Source organism: Aulonocara stuartgranti (assembly GCF_965226115.1).
Source record: "Aulonocara stuartgranti genome assembly, chromosome: 7".
Lineage (NCBI taxonomy): Eukaryota > Metazoa > Chordata > Actinopteri > Cichliformes > Cichlidae > Aulonocara > Aulonocara stuartgranti.
In genome coordinates this window covers 46264607-46279103 of record NC_138945.1, presented here as the reverse complement: position 1 = coordinate 46279103, position 14497 = coordinate 46264607, and the positions used below count along the sequence as shown (strand labels likewise).

The window sequence follows — 14497 nt, the reverse complement described above, 5'->3', positions numbered from 1 at the left end:
ACTGAAATTCTCAGAGTCACATAGAGTGAACATCCACTCTCTCCCTAAGGTGCAAATTGGAGTAGTAAAACCTGAATTGATGTTATCAGGTGTTTGGAAATGGGCCATTGATGCTGAATTATCTCTTGACATTGGGGGCTCATGAACTTCTGTGAAATATATACCAACAAAATTATGCCTATTTAAGTACAGGGCTTGCAGCTGTGACTCATAAAATGTGCCCATAACATATAAGCCCTGTTTGCACAAAACAGCAGCATCACCTGGAGTCCCACAGTGATTTGTAATAGCTGCAGATGGACGTCACTGCTTTAATCAATGTGTGACTCAGTAGTGTCTATTGTGTGTAAAGCAATATCACCTCACTCTGATGAAACCAAAACATATGAAAGACTGCACTGAGACACGCTTAAAAGAAGCGGAGGATTCTTCAGTGTCGTTGGGGACACTTCTGCTGTGCAGTGGTGCAATTTTTCTATTTCTTTTGTTTTTTATGTGACTTCCGTTGTGTTTTGTGTGCTTTTGTGTTCTGGTGTTTTCCTAAGCTATACGTTTGACCTTTAAGGGCCACCGTAAATATCAGCCATATATCATTTAACAGAAGTCATCTAATACTGGTCTTATCTTGTGCTTGCACAGTCAGACTCTTAGGGTTCTTCTTTTCTACTGTACTTACACTTTGTACACTCACTCCATAACGCAGCATCAAAGCTAGAGAATTAGATATATTTATAATTAGCCGATGACAAACAGCTAAACAGAGGAAGTGGCGCAGAATGTCATTTTAAGTGATAACTGTTTGCTAAACTATTAGCCGCAGCAACTGTATGGGCAATATTAGCTCTTCCTTTTCAGCTTGTGTAGCATCCAAAAAGTGCTTATTGTGACCTTGACTTACAAGATGACCCCCAGGTTGTACTAGTCATGTTTAATTAAGGCTGCAGTGTTCCAGCATCTTCCTCATTGTTAACTGATGTTCTGTTGAGCAACTGCGGGATTAGCTAGCGAGTAATAAATCATGGCAAATCTCTGTGATCAACACAGCTTTAAAGGTGATGGGAACTTGTTCATTTTTAATGAGCATACAGATACATTTGAAGCAGCTAACATCATTTGGAGTGAAAGCAGTTTGATGTAAAAAATCAACATTTTAATAAAATCTTTAATAGCTCTTCAGTTGATAACACTGTTATTGTCACAATGAGTAAATTGCATCTTGTGTGGATTGTGGAAGCAAAATATCACCCCTTACAGTGGGCTGACGCAGCGGTTTTTATCAAGGAATGAATCAAGAAATCTGTAATCTTTAAAGATTTATAACTTCAAAAGCAATCTCCACAGTCCTGCAAATCACAAATTCTTCCCTCCTGAAAGCAAGAGAATGAAAAACCAGCAGAAAGTGAGATGAACAGCACATTACCTGAGCAGAGAAGCACATGTTTCCTGCCAGCCTCACCAGTCTTGAATAACAGAGTTCTCCTGGAGGCAGCTCTCTGTTGATCAATTGACTACCTATCCCAGTGCTAGACTGATGGGAGAATATCCCATATCCCTGCATCCTCTGAATTCTCCCAAGTCTCCATCATGAATATTTGATGAGGGATGTGTGTGCCAATCACTAAAAGACGTTTATCTCCAATACCCATGACTGGGCAGCCCTTGCTGAGCTTCTCTGCTGGTAATCAAAAACAAACGTTTCATGGATGAAAAAAGGGCCTTTTCATGAGAATCAGCGATACTGCTATAATATATGCATGGAAGACTGAGAATGCATTAGGATTCAAACTTGATACAAAGATGAGACATATTCATTTTTAAATGTTAGATTCATATTTCTCTCTACCAAGGAAATGTAAAAGTGAGACGTATATTATTGTACAGCTAACCCGCCTGTGTTTGCTGTCTGGCTTCCCACGAGTCTTCAGGAGCACATGTAGTCTATTAATTAGCAATTCTTGGACTTGTGTCTGTACTCATTCAACCTCAACGACCCTGTTTGTGCTACAGCAACATTGCAGAATGTTCAGCAAATTCCTGCAGTCATTCCTCAGACCTTTTGTTTCCCATCATTTTATAACCTTGGTTATGCAAAACACTGGCATTTCTGCTGAGAGAAATGAGCTTACAGGCCCTCATAAAACCTGATACAGATTCTGTAGGCCTTTAACGATCCTTATATAGAGCACCTTTCACCACTATTCTGACGCAGCTCTTCCGATCTACAAAGAGTGAGAGTGGAAAACTGTGAAATAATATGGAAAAATGTTACATTTCCCCTGCCAGATTTAGTTTCTCTTGAAATCTGAAAAAGCATGGTCATCGTCGAGCCACTCTTATTAATTTATATCATTTGACTTCAAATGCATCAAAGCCTCTAAGGGGGTGAGGAAAGAAACCCGAAGTCATGTGTGATTCAACATAATGTTGATTATTTGACTGCATCCCTTGTTACACACTAACACAAAAGCTTTTTGTCAGTCATATATGAAACTATAGTGGCAGTTTATGGCTATAATCAGATCGAAGTAAACGAGGCACCGAACCAACTGTAACACAATTACACTTTAATTAATGAGTTTTACTGTTCAGTGACATTTATGCAAAGCACTAAACATTGATGTCTCCACAAAGAAGACACTGGTACATTTTCTAGCTCTGATTCCTTTCGTTTTTCAACTCAGGTTGAAGGCCATCCTGTCAGTTAAAAGAGCATTTAAAATTCTCAGTGCAGTTGTTTGTATGATTGTATTACAATCATACAAACAGGGCTCTAATCCACCACCTCCCTAGGGTGTTTCTGTGTGCTGTTTGCATGTTCTATCCGTGTGTGAGTGGGTACTCTGGCTTCCTCCCACAGTCCAAAGACATGCAGTGAGTGGGCTTAGGTTAATTGGTGATTCTGAATGGCCCTGCAGTGAGTGCCAATGGTTCTCTGTCTGTCTGTTAGCTCTGTGACAGACTGGGGACCTGTCCGGGATGTATCCTGCTTTTGCCCTATAGTAGCGGGGATAGGCTCCAGCCCCACTGCAACCCTGAATTGGAGAATGGATGGATGGTGACATGCATGTGAGCATGTTAATTCATACAATTTACAGAGAGTATTATTAAATGACCTTTTCCCACCAACGAGCCTTCACCGAGCCTGCTGAGGTCAAGCATCTATGATTATGGTTATGGTTATGGATTATGGTTCTGACAAATTGTGCCTCTTGTTTATGAATGTGGAGCCAATGGGAGTGTTTTTTTAAACAGCAGTTGTCTACAATTACTCTTGAGGAGGATCTGTTTCTGTCATTTTGAGATGCTGACAAAGGATGCCCTTTACCTTTGAAGTACTTCATCTTGCCTCAGGTAAAAGTGTCCATAACTTGGCAAAAAGGAAAACTTTTTGTTTGGTTCCTTGCCTCGGGCAGGTTTTCAAACCAAGTGGGCTCCTCTGATGTTGAAATATACACATTGCACATACAAAATAGTATGTCAAAGAGAGAGAGAGAGGCACAGAAACAACCCCGCTCATATCATGAAAGTGCAACTCCTACTCTATCAAGAAAGGATGCCGCACATTTCCTCCTGCCTTTTGAAAAAGCAAATCAGAATCCACTAAAAGCTTGTCTGTCTGCATTATTAATGCCTGTATAGTGAAAGAACTATCCAAGAATATGCCTTGAATCCAAATCTTTTTTGGGCTTCATGCGAAACAAAAACCAAACATTTTGACCATTTTGAGTCTAAAATTCACAAATGTTTACAACGTACACAATTGTATTCTAAATAATAATGAGTTAAAATCACATCAGGCCTGATAAAATTATCACAAATAAAGGCTTAAGCACATTAACTGCAACCTTTTTACAGAAGGGGAGAGTCGTGTTTCCAGCACAAATATATTCTACAGACAGCCATTCTCGTTCACCTCCAGAGCAGAGGCTCTAGTGGTTTATTATTCAACATAAGTCTGCACACCAGCCCAGCTCCACCTTTGGCTCATTTCTGAACAATTTTCAAGCTTCCTGTAAAATGAATATGCATTGCCTTTGCTGTGAATCCATTTGCAAGACAGAATGATAATGAGGAGAAAGTGCTTTCAAAAAACCCAATTAATCTCATGTAAAACGGCTGCTCAATGCTTCTAATGAGATGCCATTTTAATAAGCGGGTATGTTGTACAACAAAGCCATTTGGTAAACATTATTGTTTATTTGTTTGATGACATGCATGCAATGGAACGAATTGGATTTTGGGAAAAATAAAACACTTATCAATGTCTGACTTGAAGAAAATGTGCCTTTTGACTTGGATTGTGCAGCTTACAATTCACAGAGGTTATTGTTACTTGAGTAGAAATGCACACTTGTATGTAAAGTTTTCTTTTTTTCAGTTTATGCAGAGACGGATTTCACATTTAACATTTATTGAAAATAACCTTGAGCGCTGTGCATCTCAAGTATATGCTGTGAATATTATATTGGCTCCAGAAATTCAAGTTTGTCTCCATAGGAGGAAACAGCTTTAGAACTGACACGAGTTTAGACAGAAAATATTTATGGGAACCTCATAAACACGAGCTCAGAGAAGTTGCAACCTAATTTCTTTTTTATTGCACCATGAAATACACCTTTCAAATGCTGCCGTGTGGACAAGCTGAAAGGAGAAGGCGGCTGGACTAAAACTGTTGAGAGATGGATCAAATTTGAGGGCTAATCGGTAGCTTGTAAACAATGCTGCTTTCAGAAGAAAACAAATCTACTTGTTATTGACTCAAAGGCTGCTGACTCCATCTCTGCCTGGTTGAATGTGTTTACTTATTCATCAAGGTGGAGAGGGCCAACCACTTTCTCAAACTCTGGGTCCCCGCAGTTATCCTTTTCCTGCTGTCCAACAAGAGGGACAGACCCGATTAAATATGCATGGAGACCAGTGAGTTCGCCTTAAAGTTCTCAAAGCTTTATTCTTCCCACCTCAAATATTCATGACCTCTACTCTGTTGCTGTGTGGTCTGTATATGCATTTGTGCAAAGGCACTGCATCCTCACCTGCCCTCACAGAAAGAAAAGAACATAAAGGGTGCAGATTTGAATAGCTGTGGGAGGTGTTCTTGCATCATCTTAGAAAAGTGTCACATACCTCTCATTCACTGGGTGGTTCAGTACCGCATGTTATGCTACAGTATCTGACTTGTACTCTTTCCAGATTGCTTGGTATTCAGGGAGACACTCACTAAATGAGAGATAATAAGAGTGTACTGGGCGATCTGTGCATGAAAATGAATGCATAGAGTTGGACTGCTCCGGTATTTTACCGTGTATCTATTACAGGGTGGAGAGAGGTCTTCAGGGGTTGCCTAGTAGCAGGGGTGTCGAACATATGGCCCGGGGTGGCTCAGTAGATGGCTTTGAAAATTGTGAAAAGGAAGTAAAAATGTGAAAATTGTGAAGAAGAAGTATGAAGTAAGGTGTAAATGTGAACTCTTCACTGCATTTTGCGCTGAAGAAATGATCAAGTCATGAGAGTCCAAACTGATGGGTCAGAGTTTTGAATTGTTGTTGTTTTTACAGCCTTCTTACTCACTAAGAAATCCTCCCCAGCCTGCCATGCTACACCAAAATAAATACTAGAAACACAATCACAAAACAGGAAAATAGGTGGGTAATTTATTATTTCATTCTTTTTGTTTTAGAGATGAGCTCATGGATGGAGGTTAGGTAAACAGGCTGTGGCCTATAGAACTTTCAAGAATTAAAGTGATACCTGTATCTTGTGATTTAAAAATTTTCAATCTTAGTTCTAATTTTGTTTCTTTCTGACACACAAAACATAAACTGATTTCCTTAACATTTGCTTTATGCAGCTATTTATGAGTTCTTTCTAGATAATATTACAACACAGTTTAAAGTTGTGGATAACTTGTGTACACTTTGTGTAACTGCATGGATCAGTTGCCAACAGGGAAGCTGCTGATACCCTCTGCTAGACAAACTATGCACCATAACTCATGACATAGTTGAAGGGTGTTTTTTCTCTCGTCTTGTTTCTTTACTTAAATTTTTTTTAGCCTGTTATTAATACATCGTGAAATAGCTAATATTAGCAGATCAGTTGAGCAGGCAGGTGGCCTGACAATTAGTATCAGTTGAACCTCCGTTTTTTCAGATACTATCATCACACAAATTTCCATTTTTTCTACATCACACATTTTGGTGTTAGCAAGTGGAAAGTCATCTGTGATGTTGATAAATCACTGGATCCCATTTACTTGCTAATGCTAGCTCTGTTTTCATACAAAGCGCAGAACGTAACTGATCACCGAGCAGTGAAAGCAGAGCCAAAGGCAGCTTGCCTGGGACGCTGGTCTACCATCAGTTTCCTCCAAGTTTAACGACAATGTGAATTCGCAAACCACCAGAAAAAAGCTGCTGGTTGGTCAGCTCGCCTATAGTTCAAGTCATCATTAATGGGACACGGTCGCACAACCAAGCACAGCTTTCAGTGACAACAGCTAAACTGCTTTACTTTGAAATGTTTAACTAATGTGTTTTTAGATTTGACTTTGCCCTGATAGAACACAACTGCAGCATTGTATATTAAACCAGTGGGTCTCAAACAGTATGTCATGAAACAAGCAGGGTATTTTGAAGAAGTCAGTGTGCATTCTGCCAATGAAATTTCAGTTTCAAATATCACAAAGACAGTTTGTCCATTATTAAAAAATGAAAGAAAGTTATATGATGATACTTCCAGTTTGGATTTGGGAGACAGACACTATCTCTACTTTTAAGATTAGGCTTTAAACTTTCCTTTTTGCTAAAGCATATAGTTAGGGCTGGATCAGGTGACCCTGAATCCTCCCTTAGTTATGCTGCAATAGGTGTAGGCTGCTGGGAGATTTCCATGATGCACTGAGTATTTCTTCTTCAGTCACCTTTCCCACTTACTATGTGTTAATAGACCGCTCTGCACTGAATCATATCTGTTATTAACCTCTGTCTCTCTTCCACAGCATGTCTTTTATCCTGTCTTCCTTCTCTCACCCCAACCGGTCATGGCAGATGGCCACCCCTGCCTGAGCCGGGTTCTTCCTGTTAAAAGGGAGTTTTTCCTTCCCACTGTCGCCAAAGTGCTTGCTCATAAGGGGTCATATGATTGTTGGGTTTTTCTCTGCATGTATTAGTGGTGGAGGTGTGGTCCCTGGCTGAGCTGCAGGGGAGGGGTGGTGCAGTTAACTCAAGGGGCGGTGCAAGGGGCACAAAATCAAACTGATGATGTTTCTCCCTTATATAGTGAAGCTGGAGCCCAGAGAAGAGACAGCATGTGTGCTGGAGGCCAGCTGAAAAGCTGAAGCAGGTGCTGAGCTGAAGAACAGCAAAAACAGTATCGTCACCAATAAAATTGACAGAATTAACACGAAACAGTGTGTCAGATCGTGGTCCTTGCTACAATATTATTGTAGGATCTACCTTATAATATAAATCACCTTGAGGCGACTGTTGTTGTGATTGGGCATTGTATAAATAAAACTGAACTTGTGGAAAATTCCCTCTTGTTAAATTCATTTACTTTAATAAGGGGGCCCAAAGAGAATGCTTGCATATAGGGTCCAGATTTCTGGAGACCCCTGTGGTAGTCAACTGCTGAGTTACTTTTACATCTGAAATGGGACACTATGTATAAAAATGGCTGTAAATTCTTTAAAAGTTATTCCAATACATTTCTTAAACCACTGAATTAAATCTGCAATTGTGCACTCCAGATTGTTTTATTTGTTTTATCTGAAATCCACTGTGGTGACGTATAGAGGTAAAATAAAAAAAATATGTGACAGTCTTAATCCTAAGCAGAGGAGTTTTACCTCGCCTTGACAAATACCATCAGTTTCCACCATCTCCAAGCATGTATAGGATGTACAAGTCACCATGGAACAATATCACACAAATGTAACAAACCTTACTTTAAAGAAAGGTTTATACGTTTGGAAGCAGCAGATGGTCAACCCAACCTTATAAAAGCAGACTTGGACACAAACCTGTTGCCGCTCACTCGTCCATCCTCTTTTTTTCTGTTTGTTCACTTGTCTCAAAGGTATCAGAGGGATACTCAATGATCCTTCCTCAAACCGCAGCCTCCGGCCAAGCTCGCTGCTTCATTATTAACAAATATTTTTCACTCGCACTTGGGATTAGGGGTCTTTGCTAGTGAATCCAGAATTATTTTTACAATGTAAGTCGTGGATAGAGAAGACCTTTGTGAATTAGGAGACCAAAGGGCTCTTAAGATTCTAAAGGTTTTTAAAAAGCACTGAAACAAGCAAAATGGCATGTACTGGACATCAAATACACCAGTGTTTCAAGGCTAACAGTGGTCTTGCAATCACAGAGAATAGAAATTCTTTTAATTTTGAAGTAATCATTTCCTTCGTTTTCCTTCTTCTGCTGACAGTCACAGAAATAGTAAGTTATTTTTGGTCCTTTTCCATCATTGTGATATATTCATATGTGGGTTTAAGCAAGTCGAAGCATACCAGTCCAGCTAATAAGCCATCAAAGAGAGTCTAAAAATACCCAGTAAGCCTCTTCTCTGTGCTCCATTCATGTCTTAAAAAGAAACGTGACAAATAGCAGTCAGATCTGACTGTAACAGCTTTAGGTAGCTTCCGCTGTGACAGTATATATTAACCTACACTGGAATCACTGTATTCACTTTGTGACCACTTCACTCCGCATAGCCATCAGGAGAAAAGTGCAGTCTTGTTTTTAGGGTCCTAATGCTGCTGGACTCGGATAACTGCGAAATATATAACTTTTAACAAGTGCAGTGATGCTAAATGTAGAAGGCGTGTCATTGAGTATCCTTTCACATTTCATCCCCCTGCAGTGGTGCCTTGAGACTTATTTTCTCACCTTTTTATTCTCGTCTCGAGTTTGTGGATGCATGGGCGATTATTGCCTTGTGTTCAGGAAGAGTGGCTGCTGAGCCATGGACTGCTCTGTGTTTCATTTGTGTCTCACCGGCTGTGAAATATACCCATAACGAACAATTTGTGCGACAACAAAGCTCAGAGAAGGCCGCTGCTATATTTATGACATCCTAGCAAAAATGTGCACGCAGTATTAAGGATGAAAAAAAAAGGCTAACAATTGGAAATGTGTGGTAAACACTGTTCTTTACCGTTTCAGATGACCACTGCCAGAGCTTAAATGAGGTTTACTTTAGTTGTCTAAAAGCCATTTTCATTATTATGCCCCACTTATCAAACTGGGACAGAGTATCTCCCTCACACTGTACAGTCACCCCTCCTGTGAAATCATAAAGCAGAAAATCACCATCCATCTGACATTTTTCACTTGGGAAATGGTGGCAATAACTCCTGACTGAGTTGGCATTTGGAAGTTGGACGTTTGTGCCTCAGGGACAGGACAGGAGGAGTGGGTTGAGAGTCGAGTGGGAGCAGAGAACAAGTTTTTTTCTGTTGTGGAGAGGATCCGCTTTATCAGTCACAGCTGCTGTAGGGCTGGCCCTGGTGGGGACAGACTTTGGTAAAACCCCCTACATTTCACTCCACACACTCCACAGTGGGGAGTCTCTCAAAACAGAAGACAATAATATGCATGGTGGGCTCTTCATGAAGGAAATAGCACGCCATATGGGAGGCAGAGCATGCAAAATATTGAAACATTGCTGTAGACACAGTTGTCTGATGGTGCTGATAGCTTTCTTTCCTGAGCCTGACAGCTTTAAAGCAAGGACTTCACACATTAATTCGCATACACACACAACTGTGTAGTGACCCAAAGCAGGCTGTGGATGTGTGGCCATCAGACTTTTTATTCACTTCTCTGAATATACACTACATACACACGAGACTGTGCACTTTTATAAAACTGCCCTCCTACACACACACACACACACACACACACACACACACACACACACACACACACACACACACACACACACACACACACACACACAATACCCCATAAAGACAATGTGAAAAAGTTTAAATAGCAGACACCAAAACAACGTACAGCACCCTGCACAGGTCAGCTGTAACACAGATTTGAGGATTTAAACAGTGGAATAGTTTGTCATAAAGCAGCTCACCTCTGGATAAATCCTGTCTCGACCACAGCTGACAGATATATCTGTAACTGTGACGTTAACTCTGTGAAAAATGGTAAAATTCAAAATTCACAAGAAAATAAGTGAAGGAGCGAGACGAGCGCCAAGAAGACCCGGGAGGACAGAGCTGCAAGCTGATGAAGGCATCTTTATGTTCTTAAATTCAGACTGACATTTGACCACTTTGCTCACTTATAGTTGAATATTGTAAACCTGTCACTGTGAGGAAACAGCCTTAGAAACAAATTACAACTCAAACATGCGCGTGTGTAGGGGCGTGCACGTGACCGATGCACTCCGCTACTCAAACAAATAGCACCACACCTCTGTGGATGAGTGAAAAATCTCATGCTCTCATAAATTACATCATAAAAAGCTAGCAGACGACAACAGCAGCAGGCAAATGATTATGACTGACTTTACTATAATCGACTGGATTGTGATGCCTAGGAATGAAATGTGTTGGCAAACGAACTGAACTGTGAATAACAACCATAAATGCTTTGATTACGTTAATTATTTGAAGAAAACCTTCAGAGGAAGCACAACAATCTTAAAAATTGAAAAATAATATTTTATACCCACACACAGGCACACGCACATAGACGCACACACAGATGTACTAAAAAAATCCATCCAGGTTTCAATCGAAAACAGGAGAAACAAATAGCATCCAGCCAGAACTCTCTGCGTGTTTAAACACCACTTTGCATTTAATCATTTGTTATTGTTAAACTGTCTCTCTTCCACAGTTTTTCTTTTGCCTTTTCACCCTCCCCTCCCCTCCAACCACTTACGGCCGATGGCTGCCCCTCCCTCCCTGCTTCTTCCTTCCCAATGACACCAACTGCTTGGTGAACTGAACAACAAAACAACCAGAACAGCTGGTCATGGGTGACAAGAAGCAACTGTCTTATGAAATGCTGTAAAACTGAGGTTCAATTGAAGTTTCCTTGCTTTCATGACTGTTTCGCTTCCTCATAATAAACATTTTTGCAGTGGAAGGTCAGACAGGTACTAACTACTCTTTCTAAAAAACGCCTGTCACAATCCAATAAATATCATTCCACACGTTGGTAACGAAATTATTGTGTCATGTTCCCAATGACATCCGATATAATTCATCCTCCAGTCTAGTCTGTGCTTCCTCCCCCCCAGACATCAAATTAGATTAACATCTGAGCTTTGGGTAGGCTAAAGATATGGATATAGATCCGCTTAGCCCCCATCCACAGCCCTCTTACCCTTTCCAGTAAATTATCTCGAACCAAACCTTGTTTCTGACGTGAATGAGGTATGTCTTCACAAATAGAAATTAGCCCACATTTATCAGAGCCTTGGCGCACGAGCAGAGAAACAAGACAAGTGTTTTCCTTGCTGATATGTAGAAATTATAGTCTTGTCAACAGAAATTCAGACTGTTCAATTAGACAGTAGGCTCCCTCCTGCACACGAGCTGCACAGCAATGATCCAACTGGGAGGAGAGCTTTCTGGTTAACATTGCTTGTCACGTCTGAGCTCCCTTATCTCTGGGTAATGCCACTCAACACCAAAGGGGCCTCGCAGCCAACTGGTTCCAATTGATTTAGAGAGCATCAAAAACTCACCACCTTTATGAAAGGAAGCAACAACCTGGTTAAAGCACTCAGTGACACAGAGGCAAGCGTTTATCCACCCTGCATAGTTTAAACTGCCGACATTGCTTTGAGACGCTAACTGCTGGCATTTAATAAAGACAACAATGCAACCTCCAGGGCTCCATTCAAAGAAAAAGGGGTCAAAAGCTGGATTCGAGCGCTCACAAGCTGAGTTCTGACTGTGAAGGCTATTTGTTAAACGTTAATGCTACTTATGCAATTAAAGCCATTATTCTTTCACTGCCAGTGTTGTATAGACTACTAGGTGGCACAGTAGACGGTGCCTGAAGATAAAGAGGCGCAGATGAAAGGTTAAAATATAAAAAGCTCATAAATCATGAAGCATGAGCTGCGATGCCTTGTCAGCTACCTGTTTTCTTGAATTCAAGCTCAAGTTATTAGTTTTTACACAAACGCGGTGACATTTACATTCTGTCCTTTTCTAATGTGTTTCTAAAAGGGCCGTTTGGGCACTGAAAAACAGAGATGTTGATACTGTGAACTGTACCCTTGGCTCTGTCAGCCATGAATAAACCATGCTGTGCTATCATGATGAAGGAGTCAGCGTCTCCCACTCGTTGGTACACAGGGTCTGATGCTCTGTCTGTTGAGCCAGTGTCCCAGCATTGACTGCCGGTTGTAATTCTCTGCAGAGATTGAAGCTGACAATCTTCAGCTTGCCAGGCACAAAATCCTGTTTATCTGTCAGGATGAGCGGCTGTAGGGCCCCATTTTCTCCCAGTTCTGCCTGTAAGCTCTCTGGGTTGACAAAGTCTTAGACAACATGAAGACAGAAAGACAGGGCTGATAGAAAAAGTGGCTGTGCCAAGAAGTTTGGTCAGTTGTGGCTTACCCAGGACAGCACAGGACGTTCTTCTCAAGCTTTTATGTTCATAAGATTTTTAGTAGTACTTGACCTCTAGCCTTAACGTTGACGCCCAGACCACCGAAAAAAGTGTTCCAAGGTTTTTAGTAGATACATGTGTGATGGGGGTGTCACAGATGTATTTGGCCTTTGTCCTTAAGAATACATCATGTCATCAGAGTCCAAACTGATGGTCCACAGGTTTGAATCTTCATCATTTTTACCTTCTTACTGTCAAAGAAACCATCACTGGCCTGCCGTGCTACACCAATATAAGTAGACACACCATCAAAAAACAAAGAATTAGGTGGGTTTTCATCATGGATGAATCAATGGACTATATACGATTTCATTCAACAGATACGACTTTTTCCATGACTTCAGCGATTGTTACATACATTTTCTGTACGTTTATAGATTGATTTCTTAGACTGTAGACACACGGCTGTGCTGCTTTATGAAAATAACCTGTCCGTGTGTTACATTTAGACTAGCTAAAAGTGGAAACACTGAATAATTTATTTATTTATTTTTGTTTTAGAGATCGAGTTCATGAAATGTACTTAACTTATTCACAAGGTTTTCTTTATAGGTATTAGAAGTCAAAATTTATCCATAAGGGACTCATTTAGTAAAATGAGCTCTAGCCTCTAAGCTATTTTATTAATTTCAAAATCCTAAATTGCCTTTTATTCAAGTTACTGTGTTCTCAGAGTTTGGTGTAAAAGCCACCCAACTGGCCATCCAACCAGTGGGGTTATGAGCCTTTCAGGCTGAAGGGTAAAAATGTAAGTACTGACAAAAAGACTAATTTAGAACAAACAGCTTGTTCACGTATGAGGGTCTCAAAACAGAGGTATTACAGAGGGGAAAAAACATGGCTGAAGAGGACAAATGTGTGACTGGGAGAGAAATGGCAGTTGGGGCTGCCTTGTGAGCCAAGGTGCCAGTGGAGAGTGAGAGGGGAGTGTTGATGGGCTTGCTATGGGGGTGGGGGGGGGTGATGTGCGGCTAAGGTCGGGCAGATGGTGGCCGATAATGAGGGAGTAGAGGTGTAGCGAGGAAAGAAGCCGTGCTGTTTTCAGGCTAGGGCACGGCAGCGAATGCTCTGCACCGGGTTCAGATTCAGTCAGACTGAGAGAAAAAGAATACGAGAGATAGAGAGAGGAATGGAAGAACAGGCGCTGTGATGACAGCGAGCCCGGTAGCTCTATGCAACCTTTAACGAGCACACCTATCATCCCATGATGCCTGCACTCGAAGGTACTGAGCAGTCACCGAATGTGAGAAATATTCAAGAATTCCCTGTCTTGAAATTCTTAATTTCCTTTGGGTGTATTCACTGCTGGAATCTTTTACCAGTGCCTCGACCTCGCCTTCATTAGTAGGTTGAGATTAATGCATAATTAACAAGAAACAAATGAATTTATGCTAATAAGGCAGCAAGAAGTGTGACATGGAGAGTGCACGTTCTTATGCTCTTGAGTCTGGCCAGTGGACAGTGTCTTATTTCCTGCCCACATACATTATCAGATTAGTTTTTGGGGAAGTACAGCAGGAGTTTTGCTATCTCGAACAGCAAGCTAGGAGTAAAAACAGCAGATAGAGATAACAATAGGAGAAGCATTTAACAGGCTGGAGAAAATGGTCTGGAGTGGCTGCAGTATTTCCCCTATAAAAATAATCAGCGCATAGTCCTCAGAAACCACATAATCATGTAATCACGGCACATCTAAAATCTCTTTGCAAGTCAGCCTAAAAATGTGAGAAAAAAAGAACCCAGAAAATCAAATAAAGCAATGAAAGGATATCTTGTAACCTTAGATGTCGTAATTTGTGTTGGCAGAAAAATATGTGCCTTAGCAGGTTCTCTTTAAA

The 14497-nt window shown here is 40.8% G+C and overlaps 2 protein-coding genes across 8 annotated transcripts in view; both read right to left on the bottom strand.

Moving 5' to 3' along the window:
* The window catches only part of mgat4c (mgat4 family member C), a 125760-nt gene that overhangs the window by 16404 nt on the left and 94859 nt on the right, over positions 1–14497 (bottom strand). The gene's annotated exons all lie outside the window — the stretch shown is intronic.
* The window catches only part of LOC309709549 (uncharacterized protein), a 144863-nt gene continuing 132569 nt past the window's right edge, over positions 2204–14497 (bottom strand). Inside the window, exon 2 of the mRNA XM_082538223.1 lies at positions 2204–2219. The gene's annotated coding sequence lies outside the window, so the exon portion shown is untranslated. The remainder of the gene's footprint in view (positions 2220–14497) is intronic.